Source organism: Camelus ferus, chromosome 25, assembly GCF_009834535.1.
Source record: "Camelus ferus isolate YT-003-E chromosome 25, BCGSAC_Cfer_1.0, whole genome shotgun sequence".
NCBI classification, from domain to species: Eukaryota; Metazoa; Chordata; class Mammalia; order Artiodactyla; family Camelidae; genus Camelus; species Camelus ferus.
Window position 1 is genome coordinate 24,644,101 of NC_045720.1, and position 27,170 is coordinate 24,671,270.

The following is a 27,170-nucleotide window of genomic DNA, read 5'->3' on the forward strand; positions in this document are numbered from 1 at the left end:
CAGTTCCAGCTGAAGACCTCTACCTGACAAAAGGTCAGCCAGGTTAAATCCATCAAGAATGGAAATTAGTTTAAAAATACTTTAGGCTGGGTGGGCATAGTTAGATATTACATAGTTGTAAGCCCACATTAAAGCCTAAATAAGATTTTACAGCAAGCTAACACTTTAATATCTTTTCTGTGGCCAGCAACGATACCCATCTTCCGGGCACATGTCTAAGGAGGCAATCTCCTTCCATTTCTATAAAGTCAATAATCTCATCAAGTGCTTCTGCACATTTTAAGGAAAACTGAAAAGAGACCAATGCTTTTATTATGAAAGCCTCAATATTGTAGGTAAGCAAATCACGCTCCTTTCCCCCACCCCCATATTGTTATGTATAGGTGTGTAGAACATAGCTGGTAAGATCTTTTTATTTTCTTTGATGTTTCCAGACTGGAATTTGCCAAAATTTACATTTGTATAGTACATCTGCTGAATATACAAATAGATGAGCGAAGTCTACTTCTATTTGAATAAGATATCAACAGTATTTTGTATTTTCTGTAGTTTGATTAAAATCTTCACAGAAATCAAGAAGACTATTTGAAACTTCATTTTTCAAACCAAAATACCTAAGTCCAAGGGGGACTTTTTTTTTCCTTGCTGTGATTTAATTTATCACTTATACTGTAGAAAGTATGACCATTGGTAAGATCTGACATAATCAGCTCTAAGGGGCCAACACATCTGTTATCAAAATTCTCCCTTTTGTTTGGGCCACAGGACATTTTAGTTGGGACTTCTGAATCAGAAGATGTAGCTTTACTCAGCATCATAGAGCAATTAAGGTACTGATGGATAATGTGTTTTATGTGGTATGTCTAAGTTAATTCAATGGTTACTATTTTCAACTGAGCATTAGTGACTTTTGGGAAGATGAAAAACTCTTGATTGAATTAGACGTATTTGCCCGTTTCATTCCTAACTTGTAAGATCTCATCTTTGTATGTGCTTTTACCTCTCTTTCTCCAACATGCCCAACCCCAAATTCTTTTTTGCCTGCCACACCAGTGTTGTACCAACAGTGTTCTCTGTTTTGGTTTGACCATGTGTCCAGTATTTAATAAAGTGCTTCTAACAGTATGAAAGACCAAGACTTGAGCTATATCTTATCCTCGGAGACTCTGACTCAGCATTTCATCTTCAACTCTTTAATAGATTTTGTTCTAATTTTCAGAAAACTGTTCAATTTTCCTACATGTTGCATGAATAGGAAGCTGCACCAAAGGGGAGAGGCCCTGATAGGAAATTGCAGTGAGTCCTGGAGTCACTTAATACAGCACAATGGAAATACAAGCTACTTCCCTTCTGTTGTGCCATTTCTCCTTTTGGATGAGCAAATGAGAATCATCTTTAGGGCATTATGTATTCATTGAGGGACTGTGACCTTAATCCATAAAGCCCTATAGAGTTTATGCTTTGATAACTTTAAAGCCTGCCTCCACTTATACAGTGTCCCAGACAATCAAAATCACCCCACAATGTGCCTGTTAACAGTTCACAATTTCAGTGGAGCCACCCAAGACTGAGCCATCTGGTAAACAGGGCTTGGCACAGAGATTCCCCTTAGCGTGATCTGACTATGCCACACAGTCTGCCTAGAAATCTCCTCCTAAATTGCCATAAAGCTAGGCCAGTGCTTAGAACTCTCCTTGAGTTATTGAAGAATACAGTAATTAACAAAAATAAACTAGAATTGTTGATTCACGACAACAAAGTGGAAACTTTGTTTTTAAATTATGGTATTTAGAGATTTCTTGTTATTAAAAGAGGATGTAAAGTTAATTCAATGGGGGATATAGGGAAAAAAACAAGTTTTTTGGAGGACCTATTAAGAGTCAGGAAATTGATATATTTTCTCATTTGGCTCCTACGACTCAGTGATGTAAATATTATTATTCTTATTTTATGAATGAGGAAACTGTCTTAGAGATGTTAAGTAGCATTTCCAAAGGCATGGAGGTAGTAAGTAGTAGACTTGGGACTCAAATTCAAGTGTATGGGCTCCAGATTCCAGGTCTTTACATTTTATTACCCAAATAATAGTCTCTTTCTGAACTCCATATTTCTCACCCCAGCTCTGAATCACTTCTTTTTCCTCTTTTCCTGTATTGTCCACCAGCTTGTTACATTTTTAATCATTTCTCCTTTTCGTAATCTCTTTAAGTCTTCTTTTAATGACTATTTTTCGTTTTATTTCATATCTCCTACAGCTTATGCCATTGTCATCTTTCCTAGACCAATGTTTTAATTTACTAACTGCTCTTATATTTACTCTCTCTCCTCTCAGTCTGTTCTCCATTCATGATTATCTTAAAGGAACTAATTAAATCATTCCACTCCTTTGCTCAAAATCCTGTGATGACTGGTATGTACAAAATAGATAAACAAGTTTATACTGTATAGCACAGGGAACTATATTCGATATCTTGTAGTAGCTTATAGTGAAAAAGAATATGAAAAGGAATATATGTATATTCATGTATGACTGAAGCATTATGCTGTACACCAGAAATTGACTTTGTAAACTGACTATACTTCAATTAAAAAAAAAGTAAAAACACAATCCTGTGATGGGCTCACATCACAATTTAGGGTAAAATTCTCTCTTGGGATGGCTGAGACAGTTCTGTGTGATCTGGCCTCCACTTTGCTCTCTCACCGCGTCTCCTGCTGCTGCTTCCCGGGCTCACCTCACTGCAGCCACACTGGTTTTCCTGCAGGATCTCGCACTTCACGCTCATTCCTGCTTCTGCACATGCTGCTCCTTTGCCTTGCCTTCACCTTTCATTGGCTCATCTCTTACTTCATTTAAGTCTCTGCTCAAACACTCCCTCTTGAGAGAGGTCTCCCTTGACTCTCTATTTCTAAAATAACCCCTGACTAGTTCTACTCTAATGCCTTACCCTAGAATTTACCGCTCACTACCTGGAATTATAGTAGTTGTGAACATGAATTTTTTCTCTTTTTTGGTCTTTCTCCTGTCAAAATATAGGCTGCATGGTAACAGGGCTCTTTTCTGTCTTGCCTATCCCTGCATCCCAGAGCCTAGTATGGTGCCTGCTTATAGTAGACACTCAGGAAATATTTGTTGAGTGAATAAAGACAGACTTTCACAAGTGCCTCAGGAATTCTCAAGGTGATCTTAGCAAATTGCTTTTCTGGTCTCTAAATTATTTCTTCGCTTCTTTTACTTATTCAATTTTTTAGCTAAGCCCTTACTCTACCACTTGATCACATCCTGCCTTATGATGTATTTTGCATTATTACTTGAATAACGTCTATATAATATTGTTAGTTTGTGTGTTTCCATTTTTATCTTGTTGATAAGCACCATAGTAGCTTAGTATCTCCCAGAGCAACAGTTACTGATACTACGTGGTCGAAAATCATCGGTGCTTTTTTATTTGATGATTGAATTAATGACATGTTATGAAATCCCTACAAGACAATACTCTGATGATTTTTCAATATTATTTCTTTTTTTTTCCTTACAACAACAACCTGAAAGGGGGAATTGTGATTCCCACCTTATAAATAAAACCGTAGTTCAGAAAGGAGAAATGAAATGCTTCATTAAGGTTGTACACCTAAGAAAAGATGAAATGGATCTTAAACATAGGTACTGACTTGACAAATGCTCTTTCCACTAGACTATAGCTTTGCAGTACATCTCTGTTAATATATAGATTCATTCATAAAGCACAGTGACTCCCAAATCATACTAAGCTGACTTGTCTACTGTGGGGGAAGAGGGAGAGTGGAGTGTGTTGTTCTAGATTCCTACCTTTATGGCATGTGCTCACAGGGTTGTGTAAATAAGGACTGGAAAGGCAACTGGGTCTACTCAAAGAAAGGGACTTAAAAATGCAAAACAAATGGGCAAGAAAGTAAAGTTCAGTTTTGATCCAATCCTCATTATCTAAGTTCCATGTTACTCGAGACCCAAAACAAGCTATGTTGCTTTCCCTTCTTCTCCCCATGACCATTATCAGGCCTGAGGTGCACAGGAAAGTGTAGCTCTAATTAGAACTGGGAAACTCAGTGTACAGCCTAAGGGAAAGAGAATCAATTACTAGCTAACCCTATTTCAGTTCTCCACAGTTGCCCAAAGCTGGCTGCATCTTTGGCATCTTTGGAAGCATGACATTGTGCAAGGTGCCTATCAAAACCAATAATTCCTGCCTAATGAGCACAGAAGAGGGTACAGCACATGTTAGGCATTTGGTAATTTGGTGAAGCTTGACTTTTCATGAGATCTTTGCATTTGCTGTACTTTCTAATTCAAGCTGAATTTCCTGAATGCTGTTGTAAATCAGTGGCTCTCAAGTTTTCATATACAAGGATCACCAAGGCATCCTTTATGAAAAAGCAGATTCTAGGGTCCTTGTTGCCAGAGATTCTTATTCAGAAGGCTTTGGGAGCTTGAGAACCTGAGTCTTAAAAAGGTACCTCCAGATGAATCTGATAACACATTATCCATGGAGATATACCAGTCTAGAAAAACCTTTCCCCCATCAGATATTTTAACTCTGGAATTGTGTTGTGTACCTCTGAATACTACATTATTTTCCACATGAACATGGAGGACAATTGAATATGCCGCTGTGCTTAAACATCACAGACTCAAGTCCAGAATGGTCATCAGCCAAAGGATTGCTCTTGTAATGATTTATTCAAGTCTTTTTTTTTTTTTTTTTTGGTCTTGTAGGGCTTTTAATGCACAGTCAATCTTTTAAATTAGACATCGGCCAAGCGTTAGCTCACCATCTATATTACTAAGTACTAAAAGCTGGCCCAGGGTTCTGGCAAGAAGGATGAGCTGTGAACAGTGAAGTCTGACAACCAAAATGGTGTGAAGTGCTTAGATCACTTTGGGGGGAATCTTGGCACTAATGCTAATCCCTGCTTCCCAGAAAGTCCCTCTGGCGTCACACAGTGGGGAACCCATTAGTGGACATACTGTAAGATGATTGTGATTGCTATGATATGTGCATGCTGCATCTTCTGGGTATTTTTGTACTGCTTTCAGTACATTAATTTCTCTGAATACACACTGAAAACTTATATTAGACGCTGTAAAGTTACATATGTCACAGTCCTTGCTCTATTTACCTCATAAGATATGGATAGAAGCAGAGCTGTATGTTACGATTTATGATAGAATATGTAAAGCACTACACAAAGGGTATGAACAAAGTGCTCAGAGCTCGGAGACTATGAAGAACACAGAGAGAATGACACTTGGGCTCGACTGCAGAGTGTTAAGTAGCCTTTCACCAGGCAGGGAATGGAGCAAAGGGCTATAGAGAGAAGGGCTGCCTTAAGAGAAAAGAAAATAATAGCAATTAACATTTATGGAGAACTTATTATTTGCTAGACACTGTTATGAGCACTTGTGTTTTTATCTCATTTAATTCCAAAAAAACTATGTAATGGTGCCTTTATTATCTTCCGTATGTAGATGAAGACACCCCACTGTGTGCATGCAGGAATGGGTCAGGTGGGGCGGCGTGGTGTGACCTGAGTCAACAGAAGATGATTCAAAGGTAGGCTGGGGCCAAGTGATGAAGTGCTTTCATTACTTGGAGGGCTTGGGTTTTGCTTCTTAAATTAATATTTCTTATTACAAATGTAATGTCTGGATGTGATTTTTAAATCTACCAAGAGCATACAATAAAAATAATCTTTGAAACTCACAGACATAGAAAACAAACTTATGTTTACCAGGGGGGAAGGAGATAGGAAGGGATAAATTGGGAGTTTGAGATTTGCAGATACTGACTGGTATATATAAAATAGATAAACAAGTTTATACTGTATAGCACAGGGAACTATATTCAATATCTTGTAGTAGCTTATGGTGAAAAGAATATGAAAATGAATATATGTATATTCATGCATGACTGAAGCATTGTGCTGTACACCAGAAATTGATACAATATTGTAAACTGACTATACCTCAATTTAAAAAAAAAGAAAGTAAAAAAAGTAAAGAATCTTTGGCATCCTAGGTCCTCAGTTCCACAGCCTCTCTCCTGGGAAGCAACCACTATCACTAACTTCTTGTGTATCTTTGTGGAAATACTCTATGTACAAACATCTCCGTTCTTCACCCTTTGTGGCACACACAAGAGCATACCATACAGACCTTGCTTTGTATCTTGAGATTGTTCCGTATCAGCACATTTGGCACGTTTAGAGCTCATTCTTTTCCACAGTTCGTGTTTTCCAATTATGTGGTTGAACCATGGCTTATTTAACCAGTCCACTAATGATAGACATGAAATATGTTGCCAGTTGATACACAATGCTGATTTGAATATTCTTGTTTTTGAAAACACGCAATCATTACTTACAGGAAGTGCTCCTCAAGGTGGAATTTCTGTGCCCCGGGGAGGGGAAAAATTCAAACAGGGGCATGGCATGAATAAGCTGGTCTTTTAGAGCCATCAACCTGGCAGTTATGTGGAGGATGGAGTAGAGGGAGGAGCAATTGGAAGCAAGAAGACAGTCTACAGTCTCTTGCATTTCTTTAGGAGAGAGACAGTGAGAGCTGCGGAAAGCACTGGCAAGGAGTAGGGGAGTGAGGATGGACTGGAGGAACAGTTTATGGGTAGAGTCAACGGAGAGAGAGTTTGCACCCCCTCTCTGACTGCTCTCCTTCTTCCCTGATGCCTTTCTGTTTCCCACTAAGTTCTTTTCAGCTGATATCAGAACACATGCTCAGAAAGTATATGTGCCAATATCACAACTTTTATCTTTGAGGGTATATCTATATATTTTCAGTATTTTGAAACTTAGTAACCATAGATAATTTAAGAGGCCAACAAGCAGTGGGACAAATGGGGAGGAAACCCTTCATAAAAACAAGCTCCAGAAGGGATGGTCTCGTTGCCTTAGTGGTCAGATGTGTTCCCAACAGTACCAGAGGATTGAGGACGGAGCTGTGTGTCTGTGTATCTTTTATTATCATCTTTTCTTTTCTTTCTTTTTTAATCTTTTCTCCTACCAATAAAAGCAAACTTGTTATCCTTTCCATTTGAGGGTAACTACCATACCCTCATTAAGCCCCGTGATTTCTTTGATTCGTTGTCTAGTCATAATCTTAATTACCCCTGCTTAAAAAAGCTTAACCTACTTAAAAGAAAAATAACAAACTAATCCCAGTTTGACAACACATGTACAATGCATCTGGCTTTGGAAGCAACAGGGTTTACACAGCATCTACCACTGTGCGGCTTCCAATGGGAAAATACGGAGAAGTGAAGGCTCACAGTTACCGTCCTCTTTTCTCTCTGTTTTGTGCGTGGAGTCGGCTTGGGGAATAGGCTCACTCACTCCAAGCCTGAGCTCCAGACGGCTCCACAGCCCATATGCCCTAGGGCTATCCAGCCTTATGTAACACAGAAATGAGCAGAACTTCTCCTGGTGCGGTTGCAAATCAATTAGAATTTGAGAAACATTAAACTGAAAGCCAGAGAGGACTGGCTGCCAGTCACACAGTGTGCCCTTCTGCCAAGGCATGCCTGCCCCCAAAGATCTGGGAGCCAATGTTTATTCTGTTCTGGCAAAAAATGAAAAAGCCCCAAGTGTTGCAGCTCACACCACTCTGGCTCAGAGGGGACCCAGCACCCTCACAGGCCTGTGCTGCTCATCCAGCAGGCAGGTTTTGATTATGGGCATTGCAAGGCAGTAGTTGCTGTTCATTGTGGGGAAAAGTGGAATCTGCAGCTTGGCAGTCTTCTAGGTAAATGGTGTTCACACTATGCTCTGGGCTTCCTAATGTTTCCATTATAATGGCTATTGTTCTGGTTTCTGGGAGGAAGAAGAAAGAAGGAAAGTTGTAACTGGGATCCTTCAGATGGTGGGGCCTATTTATTTGTTTTTAGTGGTGAATCTGACTTTATTCAACACACTTCTTTTTATTCCTGGAGACACTGAAATTCAGAGCAAGTGTAGAAACAGAGAAATGGAAAAGGTAAGAAGGAGAGAAGATGAGGTGGGTTCTCAGTTCACTTCCTGCTTACATGCCTGGAACATTTCTCTAAGGCAGAACTTCCCAAATGGGGTAGATTTTAGGGTTCTAAAATATTGATCCTTTTAGCTCACAGGTGGCAGGACAAGGTCTAAAAGGGCCTCAAGCTGCCTTTTCCGTGTACCTCAAGTCACTTTCAAATATAGTCCTTTTCTGTATATAGCAAGATGTGACATTTTTAGAGGCACTAAGAAATGCCGTCTTAAAACCAAATAGTCCCTAATTCTTGGAGAGAAACATAAGATGGCTGTTTGATCCCATCAGACCTCTGGTTTTCTAGGTTATATTGATGTGTATGTGATGTGTATGTGTGTTTACATATATATGCATGTATATATATGTGTGTGTGTCTGTACATACATCTATATCTATAGAGAGAATTAGAGAGTTTATCAAGCATGGCGGCTAATATATGCTTTGGAGTCTAGAAGATCTGGCTTGAAACTCAGCTTCACCACTTTCTCACTGTGTGAACTTGAGCAGGTTACTAAACCCCTTTGAACTTTAGTTACCTGGGGGAAAACTGCCTACCTTTCAGGGTCATGACCTTGAGCAAGTCATTGACCACACATGGTAAACTATGAAATTGTGAGTCTTCATTATTATTAATCATCATCATCATGATGTAAAATGTTTAGAACAGAGTCTCATATACATGACAGCTATCATCATCATCATTATCATAGTTAGCTTTGGGGAAGAAAATGGTTTTTGTTCCTACCACAGAAAACCCAAATGTGTGGAGCTCTGATGATGTGGTAGCAGCTGCTGAGAACACAGGAGATAAGACTGTTGTCTGAGTAAGTCTAACTTATACAAGTCATCCTTGCAGCCTAGAGGATGAGCTCCAGTGTGGGCTTCTTATCAAGTCAGAAGTTTCTTCTCTTTACCCCTTTCTTCCCAGCCTCCCTTCATCATATTCCTGTTATTGTTAAAGCATTTATCGGTTAATTCTGCCAGAAAGGAAAATGGGAATATTTGTGTTCTTTGGAACCCTCGCCTGTCCTTGCCAAATCAAAGGGCTGGCTGCCAAGAAAGTGTTGCCCTGGGTCTCCCTGGCTTCCCTTAGCATTCCCATTCCTCTGCTCTCCATGTTGGCAGCTGAAGGAAGCAACATTCAAGGGAAGGAGTGTGAGGAGTCAGCAAAAGCCAAGGAGCTAAAGTGTTATTTAGAAACAGAAGAATCACCAACAAATTGAGCTTTCAGACAGGAAAATAAAGAAGCAATCAAGACTGAGTCCAGGTGGACACCCCACTGGCCCAGTAGTCTTGGGCCAGATGTATTGTGCAGGGGTCTGGCATGCCAAAATAATCCCCCTGCAGACTTCTCCTTGCTCCTTGTCATTCTATCACAGGGGTTGATCTATCCCATCTCTAGGAATCTGAGCAGAGAGCTGCCTCTAGGAGAGGAATAAAGCAGGGATTCGCCTCCCCTCCTTTCCCCCATGCATGTTGGATTGTCAGGGAGCTGGAAGAAGGAGGGCATGAGTCAGAACTTGAATAGTCCAACTGGAGTTCATTCCAAGGCTCCCAGGACAGCAGCCCTGCCCAGGGACCAGCATAGCTATGTGAGAGTCAGATGGACCTGAGTTGAAATCCTAGCTCTTCTCTGCAACTGAATAACCATGCTCAAGTTATTAATTTCTCTAAGCCTTGGGACTTGCATCTGAGAGATGGAATTAAAGGCAGTTGCACACATTACATTGTGCCTGAACGATGTATGGAAAGAACCTGCCACAGCAGGGCATCACATGCTGTTATTCTATCGTTATTATCATTAACATTAAAGTCACATGTAAACCTCTCTTCGATGGGCCTGTCCACTGCCACCCTGAGACAAAGTCTTTTTCCTTTGCCCATTCACATCTGCTGGCAGCTTCCTGCTAGCCTTTCTTGACTCCATTTCCTCTTTGAAAATTACAACTGATGTTGCTTTCATCTGGGTTTTACTTATGTGTATGTGTTCACTCTTTGTGATAGTCCCAGGACTCTCCTGGAGCCACTCTGATCAGGAGTGAGGTTGGGAGAGAACTCAAGTCTCAGATCTCCTCGCCTGCTCTGATCCCTCCAAAGTCTTTTCCTGCCACATCCAATCTGACTGAGGAGCCTTATAAACTGCAGATGCAATCATGGGGCACTTGTTAGGGGCAGGAAAAGAGAAATGATCCCTCCCCATGGAATGATCTTTGGGAGAGAAGGTGGAAGGGAGTCTGGATTACACAACAGGAAAGATCTTGCTGTCAGTAGGTTCTTATTGGCATATTCTTATTTGGGTTTCTGGTTTTCAAACTGCTATGCAAAGTCAGCTACTGACAGTTTGGGTTGCTATTTGTTGATGCAAGGGGATCATAAGCCCAACCAAGGTTCCTCCAAATCTCCTCCATGGGATTGTTTCAAAGAAAAATAAAGAAAAAAAATGCCATTGGAATCTCCTCTCTCTAAAGCTTTATATCCTCTAGAGTTATCATTCTGGAAAGGACTCTGAGCCAGTGTTTCACAGAAGCATGTAAAAATAATCTGTGGGCCCACAGGAGGGATGGCGTTAGATGCTACAGATGGAAATGCTGGCTCAAAGGAACTGAGCTTCAGAATGAATAGGACCCTTTTGACAGTTGCAGATACAGGGTCTCCACAGGTCAAAATGGGGAAAATGTGGTTCATCCTCTTAATTAGCACGTAAAGAGGGCATCAGGATACTTGCAGAGTGACCCTGCTGTCCCAGGATTCTAAGCCTCACAAATGTAGCAGATGTCTCTGGTAGAGAATTTGGTTAACTTTCAGAAGTAGTAGAGGAAGAGTTTTAACTCAGAGTGAAGACTCGGTCTTTGAAGGCTGATTAAATGAATACCTGGATGATACTCCAAGTTTGTGTATTTCAGACACCTCCCTTTCTTTGCTCCACTGTAGGGCAAATATAATAATCCTCATTTTACAGCTGAGGAGACCGAGGTTCAGAGAGGTAATGTATGGTGCCCAAGGACATCTGGCCAAAGTTCAAGTCCAGTTAGTTGGACTCTCAAGCTGGTGCTCCCAACACTCTGCAAAGGATAAAGGGAGGACAGATAAGGTAGAAGGCAAGCTCTGCACCCTTGGAAACTCCTGAGGGTGCAATTGCTCAGGCAAAGGTGTGGCTTGAGCTGGTCTGACGGGGCCCACTGACTGATAAACATGCCTGGAGTATACAGCAGAAAAGGAAAGGTTAAGAACAAGGTAAGGTAGCAAGCTCTTTCTTTAAAGAGAAGAAAGCAGGGCCTCCTCCTCCCCCAGCCTGGCAGTTCGGCACCGTGGTGGAGCAGGGTGTTTGGTTGCCTTGCAGCCACTGTTCTCCCCGTTCTAAGGTTGCAACGCAAGGCTCTGTTCACCTGACACTATTGAAAAGTGGAGTGAGTGAAACAGTGGCTTATCACAAGGCACCGGAGGTCTCTGTTTCTGGCTGCGTTCTACCGTGCACTTGGCATTCTGAAAGCACTTGTAGATGGACTGCCAAAATGCCAGTTTTTTTTTTTTTTAAGTCCAAGGTAGGGTCAGATTTTTCTCTCCATCCACCCTCCTCCCCTTCCCCCAAGGTAGTAATCACATCACAGGGAAACCTGAGCTCACTTGTTTTTTGCCACTTGTTCCTATTTGCCTGGAAAATACATTTGCTGGAGAAGAATCTGGGAAGAGCTGTGTCCTGATTTATTGCTCTTTCCCTGTGAAGTTTTTGCTTCTGAGAATTCTATTGTGTCAGAACTGGGGTAGGATTTAGGTCTTGCTCTAAAGGGATTGAGTCTTGGTAATGGGATTAATAAAGAGCATATTCTGGTCTTTGAAGCACTGTGATGTGGCAATTTATTAAGGAGAACAGAGAAGGGATGGTTTGTTAAATCACTTTGCTGTTCTGTGGACCTACCCTGACGTACATGATGGGTGAACTTGGAGGTCCGAGGCTGTCTCACAGTCCTTCCCAGAACTCTGTAGCACTCCTCCACCTTCTCGTTCTCTCATACACACAATGGCAAGGTGCCCTTGACAAAGGGCCCGGAAGAGGAATAAGTGTGTTTTGCCTTCAATTCAAACATCCTTAGTGATATACATGCTTCATGAATGTGTGTTAAATGAGTGAGCTGGGATTTGGGAAAGAGTGGGTGACGGCAGAAATGGGGGCAACAGTGAGAGAGTGAGGAAGAGAATGATGGTCCACGATGGGAAGGCAAAACTGGTGTCCTAACCTCCTTTGCTTTCTCCATCACCCAAACCCTTTACAATCCTGGCTTGAGAAATCCAAATCTACTCAATATGTTCACACAGAGGAGGACTTTTCTCTGTGCAAAAATGGTTGGGGAGTATTTTCAGTAGAACTTAAATCTGTTTTTACTTTGGATTTGAAGAGCAACGCACACCCAATGACATTTTCTCTTTTGTGGGACAGTCATGTAGTTAAACAGTTGTCAGCAATGACCCCAGGATGGGTTTCTTTTTGTAACTGCTCCAAAGGGTTTGAAGACAAAGACTTTTCATCGTTTCTCAAGTCCAGAAACTGTATTTTGGTAGAAATGGAGGAAAGGGCATTTTTGATAAATATACAGGAAGATGAAACAAGGATTACCTTGATTTTAACTATGAAAATGAGCCAAGTTATAAGCAGTCAGTATCATACTTTCTGAATGTGTGAGGTAATTATGTACATTCTCAGTGAGATTGAACTTAACTCCTGAATTCTAATTTACTTGTGGTAAAGTGTCATTTTTCAAACTTTTACTAAGTTGGGGATCAGAATAATTTGATACACAGTGGTACCTAAATACATCCCTAGAGAGGAAAAAAAAAGATTAAAATGCCACCAGTTTACTGTATAATATCACTTATATATGAAATCTAGAAAATACAACTAACTAGTGAATATAAAAAAAATGAAACAGATTCACAGGTAGTTATAGAGTAACTAGTGGTCACCAGTGGGGAGAGGGGGGCAATACAGGGGTAGGGACTTAAGAAGTATAAACTACTAGGTATAAAATAACTAATCTGCAAAGATATATTGTACAGCACAGGGAATACAGCCAATATTTTATAATAACTATAAATGGAATATAACCTTTAAAAATTATGAATTACTGTATTGTACACTTGTAACTTATATGATACTGTACATCAGTAAAAAAAGAGAAAAGAATTTGGAAAAGATGACATCAATTATGAGACCTTGTGGTGGACATTACTTGTCATGAGGCTTGAAGCTGGAGAAGATGGCTTCTGCTTTATTAGTTGAGACCTAGAGGAACATAAAGTGGGCCCAGAATTCCAAAGCATGCTTGGGAGATATCCTGGTGAGACCCCTGAGGTCAAAGGTGATGTCTCTCCTGTTCATAGCTCTATCCAGGACATCTAATGAAGACTTCTTACTCAGTAAGTACTCAATAAGTAATTGCTATGTAGGCTGAATGAAATGAAATGGAAATAGAAATCTGAGACCTCTATTGGGTTAAGTGCTGATGACTCAGCAGTGAATAAAACAAAGTCCCTACCCTTATGGTGCTTCCATTCTCACACCATAGTGCTGGTGAAGAGAATTTCATCAGAATTATTCCATAGGTGACATATTTTTGTTGAGAAACTATTTTTCAGGAGTGAAATGCACTAAATAAATTTAATTCCTTGATCAATTTTCTAGACAGTATAGTTAAACGTTCATAATATTTCCATTTTCATTCTTTTTAATTAACTTATTTTACAGTTTTTGAGATCTTTTTTCTGTGAAAACTTTGCAATGAATTTGCTTTGGTTAGTTTTTTGTCCATACTGAGTATATCAATGAGAGCTTCTTCTATTTGTAATTTTTGGACCTCCTACTGATCCCTATTTTTACTAAGTCTAACTTTGCCAGGTCAGACTGAAGCCCTCACAATATAGCTATTGCCAATGTTATTTTATGTTGGTTTGTTATAGATGAGAGAAGAGTTCACTAGTTTGTGTTTAAGCCCCGGCTAATTCTTGACACAGTGCTGGATGGCTCTACTGTCTAGAATTAGTCTCTTATGTTGTTAACACAGTTCTTCTGATTACTTTGCATATTCTGTTCCCTCTGTTAGCAGAACAGAGGGTCAGCACATCCTGTTTCATCTATAACTTTATTACCTCGCATAACATTTTAGGCCTTTTAAGTTTCAGACAAATGGACTTCCCACTTAATATTGCTTTGACTTCTTTGTTCTTTTCTAATTTGAGAAGTTTTGCTTATGTAAATTTTACCAATCTCTTTAGGTCTATGAAGGATATTTCTGAATCTTCCAATCAGAGGTAAATTTTTTTACACCTTTAATGGTACAGATATTATGTTGTTATGTTGTTTTGTTATATATTATGATATATACACACCATGATATATATACATATATATATGACCTGGTCTTATTTTCCATATTTATCTTTAAATTTCTTGAAGGCAGTGTTTGTGCCTTATTTATAGTTACGTTATCTAGAATTACTTAAAAAAGACCAAACTGAATCCCTCCTTGAACCCGATCACAGTAGGCTGGAGGATGATCAGTCTCATTCTTGTTGCTTCCTCTCCCATCACAAGTCCACACTGCTTACTTGTGAGATACCTTAATCCAAGCTGGATGGTCCTTTCATTTTCTTCAGCTGCGCCCCATCTATACCACACTTGGTGGGCAGTAAACTTAGGCACTGGGGGTTCCCAGGCTGAGGTTTCTTGGTAACTCATACAGACAAACCTCTGAGGCCTTGTCAGTTCCCAAGGGCACTCTCCCGAGACGGGCCTGGGTCCTCTCTCCTCTTATTTCCGCAGAATACACATTTCTCTCTTCTATTCATTCAAGATATTTAAAATAAGCTCTTCAGTAAGTTTTTCCAAAAGATAAAAACAAGCCATCTTCTTCAAGTGGCTTTTGCCTTCTTAGCAAAATTCTCTGCTTCAAGGAAATACTAAGGGCCTGGAAATACTACGGGCCTGGAAATACTACTTGCTTAGAATGATAGGGGGAAAAACATAAAGAATAAAAATGTATTACTATTTTAGGGGAAAATCCTTCCACAAAAAAAAAAAGGCTGGAAGACTAGCTCTGAGATGTAAACCTTTATAAAAATAAAGGACAAATCTGAGTCAGGGTTGTAGTCAGCTGTTCAATAGAATTGACTCAGAAGACCAGTCAAGTCTAAGTCACAGGAAATAAGAGTAAGTAAGTACTGGTAGGTGAGCTGCTGGGCATTTTGTAACTAGCAAGAGCTATAAATGTCAACAAGAAGAGCAGAAGCATCAGGAAGGCTTGGCAGAGGGTGAAGGGCATTGGGACTCAGAGTTAAGATGTTGCCCTTCAGGAGGACCAGTGGGACCCAGGTAGGACCTCAGTTCTAAAGGAATGGGCATCGGGCCAGACAATCACAATGGGGTGTTCAACGAGGGAAAACACAGTGAGGACCTCATCACCAGAAAGGGATTCAAAGGTTAACCATATTCAGAAGCAAAGCTGACTTCATGCTGAGTTGTTGAGTCATTGAGCTACTTGTTATGGTTTTAGAATTTGCCTTCTAAAAGGAGGGAGGAAGATTGGTCCTCAAGCTGGGGGTGGGGCTCAGTTCCAGTCTGCTGTAAAAATATGAGTTGCCCAATGGATGGAGAGTAAAAGGATGGGGGAAGAATGGAGAGTGAGTCAGGCAGGCCATTAAACCAGGATTTTGATGCACAGTGTTTGAAAAGGACACTGGCATAAAAATTAGTCTTCACACACTTCTCCACACATGGATTCTGTCAACACCTAACTTCAAACATGCTGACCAAAATAAAAATGGCCTGTTTTTTTTAAAAAATCACCACTTACATTTCCTTCTCAAAAGCTCAATTGCCACAATTCCAAGGTAGAGAATGTCTCATATGTTGAAAAATATAGTGACAACATTGTTCTGATAATGACTATTAGTGAAGTCTCAAGAACAAGCAGCACATTTTCTGGGAGAATTGAGAGCTCGTCATGGGTGATTGCCAGTGTGTGAACCATTAGTCAGGAAACACTTTGTGTGAAGGTAACTCTAAGACCTTCAACTGAGCAACAACTGTCATTGTTGTGGTGAAAGCACTTGAATGTTATTCAGTGACTTCATAAGCAAATAGATCCAATCTCTTTCCACTTTAATCTGTACCACATTCTGCAACCACAGAAAGCTTTCTTAAACTATTAGTTAAACACATTCTTCTTGCTTCAACACTTTCAGTAGATCCTTAATATGCTCCTTGTCATGTCCAAAGCCTTTGTGCCAAAGATCTCCACGACTTGAACTCACTCCACTCATTCTGTGGTCTCTCACTGCTCCCTGGCATAGCCATCACTTTAATTTGTTCTCTGAATATGTCAGACCAGTCATTCAAATCTGCCTTCCACTTTTGGTCATGCTGTTCATGCCACTGGAGTACAGCCCTTTTGTCTTATTTGGGATATCCAGCTCCTGCTATCTTTTAAAATCAAGCTCTTGTTTCAATTTCTCTATGAAACCATTTCCAAGAATTTTCTCACCTCTTTCAACTCTCAGTATTGTGGAAACCAATGTCCATCTACTTACATCAACTCTCCTTTCTTTTCTTTTTTATAGGATCCCAATTTTGTTATGTGCAGCTCTTTGGGAGCAAGGAGTGATAATATTCTGGACAGTGAGACAGAAATGAATTTCTAGAAACTGCTTTCCTGATACAGCCATGACATCACCTTTCTTTTCTGGTGCTTCTTTTATTTTGTTTTACACCCTTATTGAAATATAACTGACATATAACATTTTGTAAGTAAGGTGTACAATATGATTATATATATAAATTTATATAAATGATTATCACCATAAGATTACTTAACATGTTTATCACATCACATAGATACATTTGTGTGTGTGTGTAGTGAGAACAATTAAAATCTACTCTTTTAGTAACTTTCAAGCATAAATACAACATAGTCAACTGTAATCATCATTCTGTACATTAAATCTCCATAACTTATTCGTTTTATAATTGGAAGTTTGTTTGACCAACATCTCCTTTCCTTAATCCTCCAGCCCCTGGCAACCACCAATCTATTTTCTGTCTCTATGAGTTCAGCTTTAGATTCCATATATGTGATACCAGGATTTGTCTTTCTCTGCCTTTTTTTTTTTTTTTTTACTTAGCATAAGGCCCTTGAGGTTCATTTATGTTGCAAATGACAAGATTTCCTTCTTTCTCAAGGCTAAATAACATCCCATTGTATATATACACCACATTTTCTTTATCCATTCATCTGTTGGTAGACACTAATTTGTTTTCATGTCTTGGCTAATGCTGCAATGTACATGGGAGTGCAACATCTCTTCCAGATAGAGATTTCATGCCTTCGGTTTATGCTTAGGAGTAGAATTGTTGGATCATATGGTAGTTTTATTTTTAATTGTTTGAGGAGCTTTTATACTCTTTTCCATAGTGGCTGTACCAATTTATATTTCTATCAGTAGTGCACCAGAGTTCCCTTTTCTCCACATCCTTGCCAGTCCTTGTTATCTCTTATTTTTCAATAATAACCACTCTGACAGGTATGAGGTGATGTCTCATTGTGGTTCTAATTTGCATTTCCCTGATGATTAGTGATGTTGAGCACCTTTGTAACTGTTGGCAATCTGTATGTCTTGTTTGGAAAAAATGTCTATTCACTTTTTAATCAAATTATTTGGTTTTTTTTTTCTTTTGAGTTATATGAGTTCCTTCAATATTTTGGATATTAACTAACTCCTTAGCTATATGGTTTGCAATACTTTCTTACATTCCACAGAGTGCCTTTTCATTTTGTTGATTGTTTCTTTTCCTGTGTGGAAACTTTATGGTTTGATGTAGTCCCACTTGTTAATTTTTGCTTTTATTGCTTGTGCTTTTGGCGTCATATCAAAAGACTCATTGCCAAGACCAATGTCAAAGAGGTTTTCCCTATGCTTTTCTCTAGGAGTTTTATGGTTTCATATCTTACATTCAGTCTTTAATCTATTTTGAGTTCATTTCTGTGAGTAGTGTAAGATGGGGTCCAGTTTCATTACTTTGCATGTGAATATCAAGTTTTCCTACCATTTATTAAAGAGCCTATTCTTTCCCCATTAAATATTCTTGGCTCTTTCATCAAATGTAAGTTGACTGTACATGTAGGGGTTTATGTGTGAGCTTTTCATTCTGTTTCATTGACCTATGTGTCTGCTTTTCTTTGCCAGTATCACACTATTTGGTTACTGTAGCTCTGTAATATAGTTTGAAATCAGGAAGTGTAATGCCTGCAGCTGAGTCCTTTGTCTCAAGCTTACTTTGGCTATTCAGGGTCTTCTGTGGTTCCACATAAATTTTAAGATTTTTTTTCTGTGAAAAATGCTGTTGGAATTTTGATAGAGATTGCATTGAATCTATAGATGGTTTTGGGTAGCATGGACATTTTAACTATATTAATTCTTTGATCCATAAACATGAAAAATCTTTACATTTATTTGCGTCTACTTCAATTTTTTTTTACCAATGTTTTATAGTTTTCTGTATAGAGATCTTTCACCTCCTTGGTTTAATTTATCTTTAAGTATTTTTATTGTTTTTGATGCTATTATAAATGGAATTCTTTAAAAATTTCTTTTTCAGGTAGTTTAATTATAGTGTATAAAAACATGATTGATTTTGTATATTGATTTTGTAGTCTGCAACTTGACTGAATCTATTTATTAGTTCTAATAGATTTTTCAGCTTGAATAAGGTATAATTGACAAATAAAATTGTAAGATATTCACCTAATTGCTCTGGCTAGAACTTCCAGTACTATGTTGAATAGCAGTGATGAGATGGAGCAGCCTTGTCTTGTTTCTAATCTTAGAGAAAGAGCTTTCAGCCTTTCACTGTTGAGTATGATATTAACTGTGCTTGTTGTAGATGGCCTAAATTACATTCCTTTTGTACCCAGTTTCTTGAGAATTCTTATCATGAAAGAATGTTGCAATCTGTCAAATGCTTTTTCTGCATCTATTGATATAATCGTATTGTTTTTATCTCTTTCATCTTCTTGCTAGAACCTGAACTATAAGTTGCAGGGGGATTGGTGTCTTGTGTTTATAAAATGAACAAAGGAATAAAAGCTAAATGCTAAAGATGGCAGAGCATAAAGAGAAAAATAGATTGTGATGTTGGTAACATCAAGCAGCTACTGCACGAGCCCTGCACTTACCTACAACCATTTTTTTTCTTGTACGAGAAAATAATCTCCCCTTTGGATAATTCACAATAGGTTGGTGGATATGTACAGCTTATTGGAATTCCTATACAGTGCCTCCATATACTTGGAGTCAAGGTCATACCATAAATCAGTTGTTTATTCTCTTATCTCTTTATCTTTGCTGATTTTCTCTCTCCAATTAGATAGTTATCTCCTTGTAGATGAGTATGTATGTGCTTATAAGTCTTTATCAATATTTTATCATTATTCTTAGACACTCTTAGAAGCATCAAGTAAACAAGTGCAACCAACATGCAAGACTGATTGCATCAATCAGCCAATAACTATAAAATAATGTACACTATGCAACCAGCATAATAGAGATCGCGTAAGCTGGGGAGGTTGCATTTTGGAGTAGTTTTATTGTGACACTAGAAATCCAATCTTTTCATATGGATTTTTAATGTACTTGTTTTCAAATGGTCATTAAGAGTCTCTTCATACATTAGGTAGTTACATTTCAGTGTTTCATTTCCTTATATTTCACTTTTAAAGGAGTGCTTGTAATTTCAGCAGCCAGTGTTAAAAATAGAATAGCTAGATAGATGACAGAGTTAGACAACCTTATAAAACCTATTTGAACTATATCTTAATGTAGTACTTATTATGGGATGTCTGATATAATACTATGAGGACATTTTTGCATTTCCAGTGCAAATTAGAAAGAAATAATTCTTTCATTAGTTGTGTAAAAAGCCATCTCTGCAATTTGGGAAGTCAAGAAATGGAAAGACCTGGTGTTATATGATTTAATCTGTATACAATTAAATTCACCAAGATGATAAGAATAAGTTATGGAGAGGGAAACAGTAAGCTACGTACTAAAGTGACTGATGAAGAAGATTGATCAAGAGGTAAACAATAGCAAAAAAGGAAGGTCAGTAAGGGATATTATCAAGTGATTATGTATTGATATCAAGAATTGTTATTAAAAGCAATACTTTATTAAAGTTTAATTTTTCTCACCCAATAATTATTTAGGAAGGTAGTTTTAAATTTCTAAATCAATGGTCTCCTTTTATTCATTCTTTTGCATTTTGAATTTTATTATATTTTGGGTATATAGCATGGCCTACTTAATTCCACTTTGTAGACCTTATTGAGGATTTCTTTGTGACTTAATGCATTTTGTCAGCATTTTATTGCTGTTTGAAAAGAACATCATTTTCATTTTGGAGGGTTTAGAATTTGATGTATAGCTCTTGAGTTCATCTTATTAATTGTATTATTCAGATAATGAGGAAATCAAACCCATATTTTAATTCATTTCATGTTAAACTCAGAATAATCTGTGTATGCTGTTATATAGTTTGTTGAAGAGAAATTGAAATTTTAAAGAATATGAGAGATTAGCCTTGTGATTCTGACTTTATTAATTGATAGTAGGTTTGTTACTTTAAGCTGAAAATTGTTAAGAGAATTCACCTAAATTTTAAAAGATTACTGAAATATTTTAAAAGAATTTGAGATTAATTCAAAATAGTTGTGTACAAGGAGGATTTGCCTAGTTGTGTTGTGCATCTGTCTGATCAAGCACTTGAAGTTCTTTAAAAGAAAGTAATACATACTAATCTAAAATGCAGTTAAAAATACTCAGGGAAATCAATTAAGTCCATAAATTAAATGGTTTAAGTAGAATTTAGTTGGTCAAAGATTTTCCTGAAAATTTTTGTTCTTGTTTTATATAAAATTTACTAGATTTCTAGATAAAATAAAAGAATCTTTAAGTGAATTTAAAAGCTTAAGGGAAATTTCACAAATCATCTTTTTATGCTGTGATTTGGTCACCAAATTATACTAGCTATAGTTACTTTAAATTATCTTTTCCTTTAACCTTTATGCTACAATTATTTAATTTACTATTCTAAAATAGAATTACAGTTTTACCATCTTAATCAGAGTTTTGTGTACTTTCATCTTGAAGTACTCCTCTCAACATGTGAGAGGTTTTTTGTGTCCTATTTTTTTCTTTTTTTAATTGAAGTATAATTGGTTTACAATATATCAGTTTCAGATGTACAACATAGTGATTCAATATTCTTATAAATTATACTCCATTTAACATTATTACAAAATAATGGCTATATTTGCCTGGGCTGTACAATATATCATTGATGGCTATTTATTTTATACATAGTAATTTGTGTCTCTTAATCCCATACCCCTATTGTGCCCCTCCCCAATCCCCTCTCTGTGCTGGTAACCACTAGTTTGTTCTTTATATCAATGAATTTGTTCCTGTTTGTTTTATTTTTTTAGATTATACATATAAGTGATAACATAGAATATCTGAATTTCTTTGTCTGACTCATTTTACTAAGCATAATGCTCTTAAGTTTCATCCATATTGTTGCAAATGGCAGAACTTTATCCTTTTTTATGGCTGAGAAATACTCCATTGTGTATATGTACCACTTCTTCATCCATTCATCTGTTGATGGGCACTGAGGTTGATTCCGTATCTTGGCTATTGTAAATAATGTTGCTATGAACGTTGGAGTGCATGTATCTTTTCAAATTAGTGTTTTTGTTTTCTTTGGATATATACCAGCAGTGGAATTGGTGGGTCCTATGGTAGTTTTATTTTTAGTTTTTTAAGGAATCTCCATACTGCTGCATCAATTTACAATCCCACCAACAATGTAGTATGGTTCCCCTTTCTCCACATCCTTGCCAACATTTGTTATTTGTAGACTTTTTGATGATAGCCATTTGACAGATGTGAGTTGATATCTCATTGTGGTTTTGGTTTATAGAAAATTCCAGTTTTAAATTGGGAAATTCATTATACTGAGTATTTATAGTCTATGTAATTCTAAATACTATTTTTCTGGTCACAAAAGCCCTCCTGGAGCATCAGGAAAATCCCATTAATGAAAACTGATAATTTAATCAGAAGTTTAGAAATGGAGATGAATGGGTATGGTTTTCTGAGCAAGGAAACAGAAGAAATCTCAGTGAAAGACTTCAGGGAAAATGGTAGCACAAACACAGATGTCATAGAATCCTCAACCAAATTGAACAAAGGAATGCAAAAATAGAGATGCTGTATGTAAAATCTGAAAGAAGACTAGCCATGTCTTACAAACTTTCATGAATTTTTGCTAGATCCACTGATGATAGGACCAAATTAAGGGAAGCTATCAAGGAATTGACAACTCTCCCGTTTAAGAAAGTAGAATCGTTTCACAAAGCAAATGGACAAATATTCTGGAAAAATACAAAACCTCTAATTTTGAGGGGACAAGGATGTATGCAAAAGGTTGGGGGTTGGGGCTCTGGAATAGATCAGGGGAATATTTCATTTAGAGTCTCTTTTACCATCACAGATCAACAGAGTTTGGAAGTGGAATGTCCAATAGCAAGCGTGGGCACACTAGGCAGGTAGCTGATTCTCCCATCCCTGTGAGCTCATTCAGGAAGGAGACCAGACAAGGCCTCATCATGTGGCTGACCTTATTCTAAATAGTGCAAATCAATGGGCAAGTAATAGGGGCAAGGAGTGATGTAAAACCTTGAATGGAAGAGTTTTTGGATCTGGGAAAAAAGGTTGAGTTGGGGATTGACTCAGAATCATAGGGAAAAAGCCAAGCTCTGAAGTTGCCCTGGTTTTTTTTTTTCCCGTTGATCCTATTAAACCTATATTAAGGTTTAATATTTATTTCTCTACTTCCTTCAGTGCTTGCATTAGGGATGTCTAGGCCCTATCTTATTAGAGTTCTGAGTATAGACTTATGGAATTGGGCAGTGGGTCGGAGGGATCTTGATCCACACCAGACCCTCTTCAGCCTCCTGGTTGACTGTAGAAGCTACATTCCTCAGTGTAGATCAGAGAACCTGAGAAGATGGTGTGTAATTGGCTTCTTGGCACAATTTGATAGAGTAATGAAACTTACTGGGTGTAAAGCATGCAGCAGATACATAACTCCTCCAGTATATGCACTAATTAATGCATGTGATATGTGTAGTGGGTGAGAGTAGGTAGGCAGCTGGGCCAAGGGCGATCGTGGAGAGGCTGAACAGCACTAGCACACCGACGGTTGATCTGTCTCTTTGTATTGTAAAATGGATATATGTCAAATATTTCTTCCTCAGTCTTGGTGATGCCAGTTTATTCCTGCAGTCAGTTACAAAAGAATAACCAATATTATCTTATGAATGTAATTATTACCAAATCCTACTTATTACCAGGGAAAGCAATTCATAGGCTTTTTACCTCATATCTTTGCCTCTACCATGGTTGAAATCAGACTACAGTCATGAAGAATTGGTCAGATACAACTGTATTTGAAATTGTTAATTATTCTCTGGCTCTTTACTTCTTTGGCTTAAAGATGAGGTGGCCACTAAGTGATCTATACATGTAAAATCGTGACTAAGTGAGAGAAAATCTACTTAGTGTTTGCTTTAAATTTAAAGTTACAGCATGGTTTAGCAGGAGGAGCAAGGACCAAGGGTCAGAAGGACATACATTTATACTCTGGCTTTGCCACTAAGTAGTGTGTAACTTTACGTAGGTTATTTTAATATTCCCAAGTTTATTTCTTCACCTGGAAATGTGGTAACACTAATAAGTAATTGTAAGCATTAAATTATTAAATTAGGCAGCAAAAATCCTCTAACATAGCACCTGAAACATGCAAGATGTTCAATTAACACCAACTATTCCTTAAATATAGCTTAAAATTTATTCCAGAGGATGTCCATAGCTTCTGTCCCATGAATAAAAACTCTTGACTTGTTGATTTTCAACTATATAGAGACCCCAAAACCCAGCTGTAAATTACACAGTGAGAGAATAATTCTAAAAGATCTGAAAAGCCTTCTATTCTAACACCATTCCACAGTCCTAGTGTATTTGGATACCTATTTACATTTCAAGGTTGAAAGTTTAATTGCATCTCAAAGTGAAAATGACACATTTTTTTTTTGAGAGAGACTAAATTTTATTACATTATTTTCTAGTGGCTGAAAGTCTTGCCAAGCATTTTGCTATATTCTATTTTTATATGAGAAATGAATATTAAGCTGAGGGGATTAAGGGGTGCAGAGAATAAGGGAGAAATCGGGAGGAGAAAAGTGAGATCAACAAGAAACACTTTTTTTCTCTCCGTCTTGAGTTAATTTGCCTAGTCACATATGCAGAGTGCCTAAAAGGGTAGCCTGTATAACTGGCTTCTTGACATGCACAATTTGACAGAGTTATGGAGTTTAATGAGTGTGAAGCAGCCAGCAAATACACCCAACTCTGTTAGCATATGCAGTAATTAGTTCACAGGATAGAAGAGTGGGTGGGTGGGAGAGCTGGGCACGGGAGATTGAGGGAAGACAGATCAGCACTGTAATCTTGAGAACTGTTTTTTTTGTTTTTTTTTTTTTTAAAAAGCAGTGACAGTTTGTCTCTTTGCATTCAACAAATTCCTATAATAAGCTGTTAATACCCATATTAATTTAGTTTATATGTCAGACTCCCTAGGTAGTTTGCAAGCTTCTTAGAGGCAAGAACTAGGTCTTATTTCTCTCTGTATACCCTTCCCCTAGTGTAAGCACTCCGTAAATGTTTGATGGATAAATGAATAAATAAATGAATGATCACAAAGTTAAATAGCCCGAGGTTTCTGGGCTGAATGTGTTCCACAGTCCTGAGAAGCTGAGACTGTAACTTCAGTAAAATCTTGTAAGAGGCTATCTCTGTTCATTTACTTGTTCTATAGAGGTATTATTGGCCCTCACTATCACAAACTAGAGTCCCACAGACTTAAATTGGTAAACAATGCATGTAGGCATGCATGTATTTTAAAAATTTAAGTTAGTTAGCTATAAGTGGAAATTGGAATAGAATGTATCACAAAAACTTGGATTTGTATGGTTTTCTTGATTAGCTCTTGACTGATAACACCATTTCTCTTGAAAAAAGGAAAGATTATGCTTTAGTAAGTTAAATGCTTATGTGAAAAATTTTGAAATAGTGACCACCCACTTGGATGGGACATGTCATCTGTATTTCACCATACTCCCCACCTACTCAGTTTACTCATTTATATTACTTACTTGATCCAGAATAGCTAGTTGAGTTTGTGATCTCTGCACCAGATGTTAGCCTGGTAAAAAAGAAAGAAAGAAAGAAAGAAAGAAAGAAAGATAGGAAGGAAGGAAGGAAGGAAGGAAGGAGGTAGAAAGAAAGAAGAAAGAAGAAGAAGAAGAGAAAGAAAGAAAGAAAGAAAGAAAGAAAGAAAGAAAGAAAGAAAGAAAGAAAGAAAGAAAGAAAGAAAGGAAAATGGGCATATGAGAAAGAAGGGGACACCTTATTCTCTTCCAAAAATACAGAGAGAAGTCTGGACCTGATGAAGAGCTGTCGTGATTGGGGTTAGAGGGAATGGACACCTGCAGAGCAGTTGCATTTGGAGGCCATAGCTTGATACAACTGTTTGTGCACTGAGAAGTGGAGGAAAAAGAAATGAAAGATTCCAAATTCCATTTCATTAGGCTGCATAATGGTCCTTCATGGTCAAAAAGACCAGTCTCTTAGCAGACAGGGGGTTGTAATTAAAGAACTTGGTTTCTGAAGAGCAGAATGGAGGTGGGCTGAGATTGTACTCAGCCTAAACCACCTCATACAACTAGTCGGTTCTTAGAAGTCAGCCAACTCAATTTACTTACATTTGGCTTCCACTTTCAAAAACGCATACAATAGATGACACAATCTGTTATATTAGATTTGCTAATATTTTACAGTGATGCAGCAAAGAGCAGGCCAAGTACCTTAGACACAGGAGATTTACGGCCAGTGATTAATCTTGTAAAATAATGAATTGCCACCAAAAAGGGGGGAAGAACAGATTCTTTCCCAAACAGGAAGGGAAATCTAACCCTTTCATTTGATGGATGAGTATTTATTTTTTAAAAAACAAACAAATAGAAAACATTTGAAATCTAAAAAATCTCTTTCTGAATACCAGTCAACATCTTCCAAAACCGACTTGATGGGTACAGTTGGCAAACTGAATTTGCCCTCTCACCTTAAGAATATTAGCAAATTGCAACGGGTCCCCTCCAGAAGAAATATAATATTCTCGTGCTAGGACTTTCCAGCAGGAATACAGCTTCTACAGTTGGCAGGCTCTAACTGACACTCGCAAATAGGTCCAGTTTGAAAGATGAGGATTCAGGATGCAGTGAACAGCATATTTTTCTTATTATTTTTTTATGTGTATCTAGCCTTTTGGAAAAAAATAGAAAAATGTCCCTGAAACTGAAACTCAAATGACTTATAAAAGCCATTCTCATTTTTTCTCTAATTCTTACTTTCTTTTTCCCTATGATTTGAAAAGAAAGGGAAAAATGAAATTTATTCTGTTTTAGATTTAAAGGAAGAGTAATTTTGATTTTCAAGGAGGAGGGCTGTGTAGCAGGTTGGCTAAATCTATAGAGTCACATACAAACTGTATTCCTGGTAGTATCTTGCTCATTATTATCACCTTTTTAAATGAAAAATCCACCTTTTCTGAAGTAGTGTTACCTTATAGTTCATTGCCCCTTTTTTGAGCTTTACATAAAAATTCAGGGGAGTCTTGCTTAACTGCTTTTTCATGAAAGAAAACATTTCCTTTGCAGCTTGGAATTAAGAAATGCAACTATTGGAGTTGTTTTCCTTTTCCTTCCTCTAAAACCAAGAAACATATTTTTCTTTCTGCACTGAGACTATTACTGAACTATCAGATGACCAGTTGGGTCCTGAAACCAAGATATTTATAGTCTGTAAATATTTTTATGGTGCTAGTGGTGAAGAAAGGGGTGGTCTTCCCTATACACACAGACTGCTTTATAATTTTTTTTTTAACATT

The 27,170-nt window shown here is 37.8% G+C and overlaps 1 protein-coding gene across 1 annotated transcript in view; it reads left to right on the plus strand.

Annotated features, from left to right (window-relative positions):
* The first annotated feature begins 210 nt into the window (after nucleotides 1–210).
* RSPO2 (R-spondin 2) overlaps nucleotides 211–27,170 on the plus strand; it is a 187,597-nt gene continuing 160,637 nt past the window's right edge. The window contains exons 1-2 of the mRNA XM_032467780.1: nucleotides 211–335; nucleotides 5,507–5,591. The gene's annotated coding sequence lies outside the window, so the exon portion shown is untranslated. The remainder of the gene's footprint in view (nucleotides 336–5,506; nucleotides 5,592–27,170) is intronic.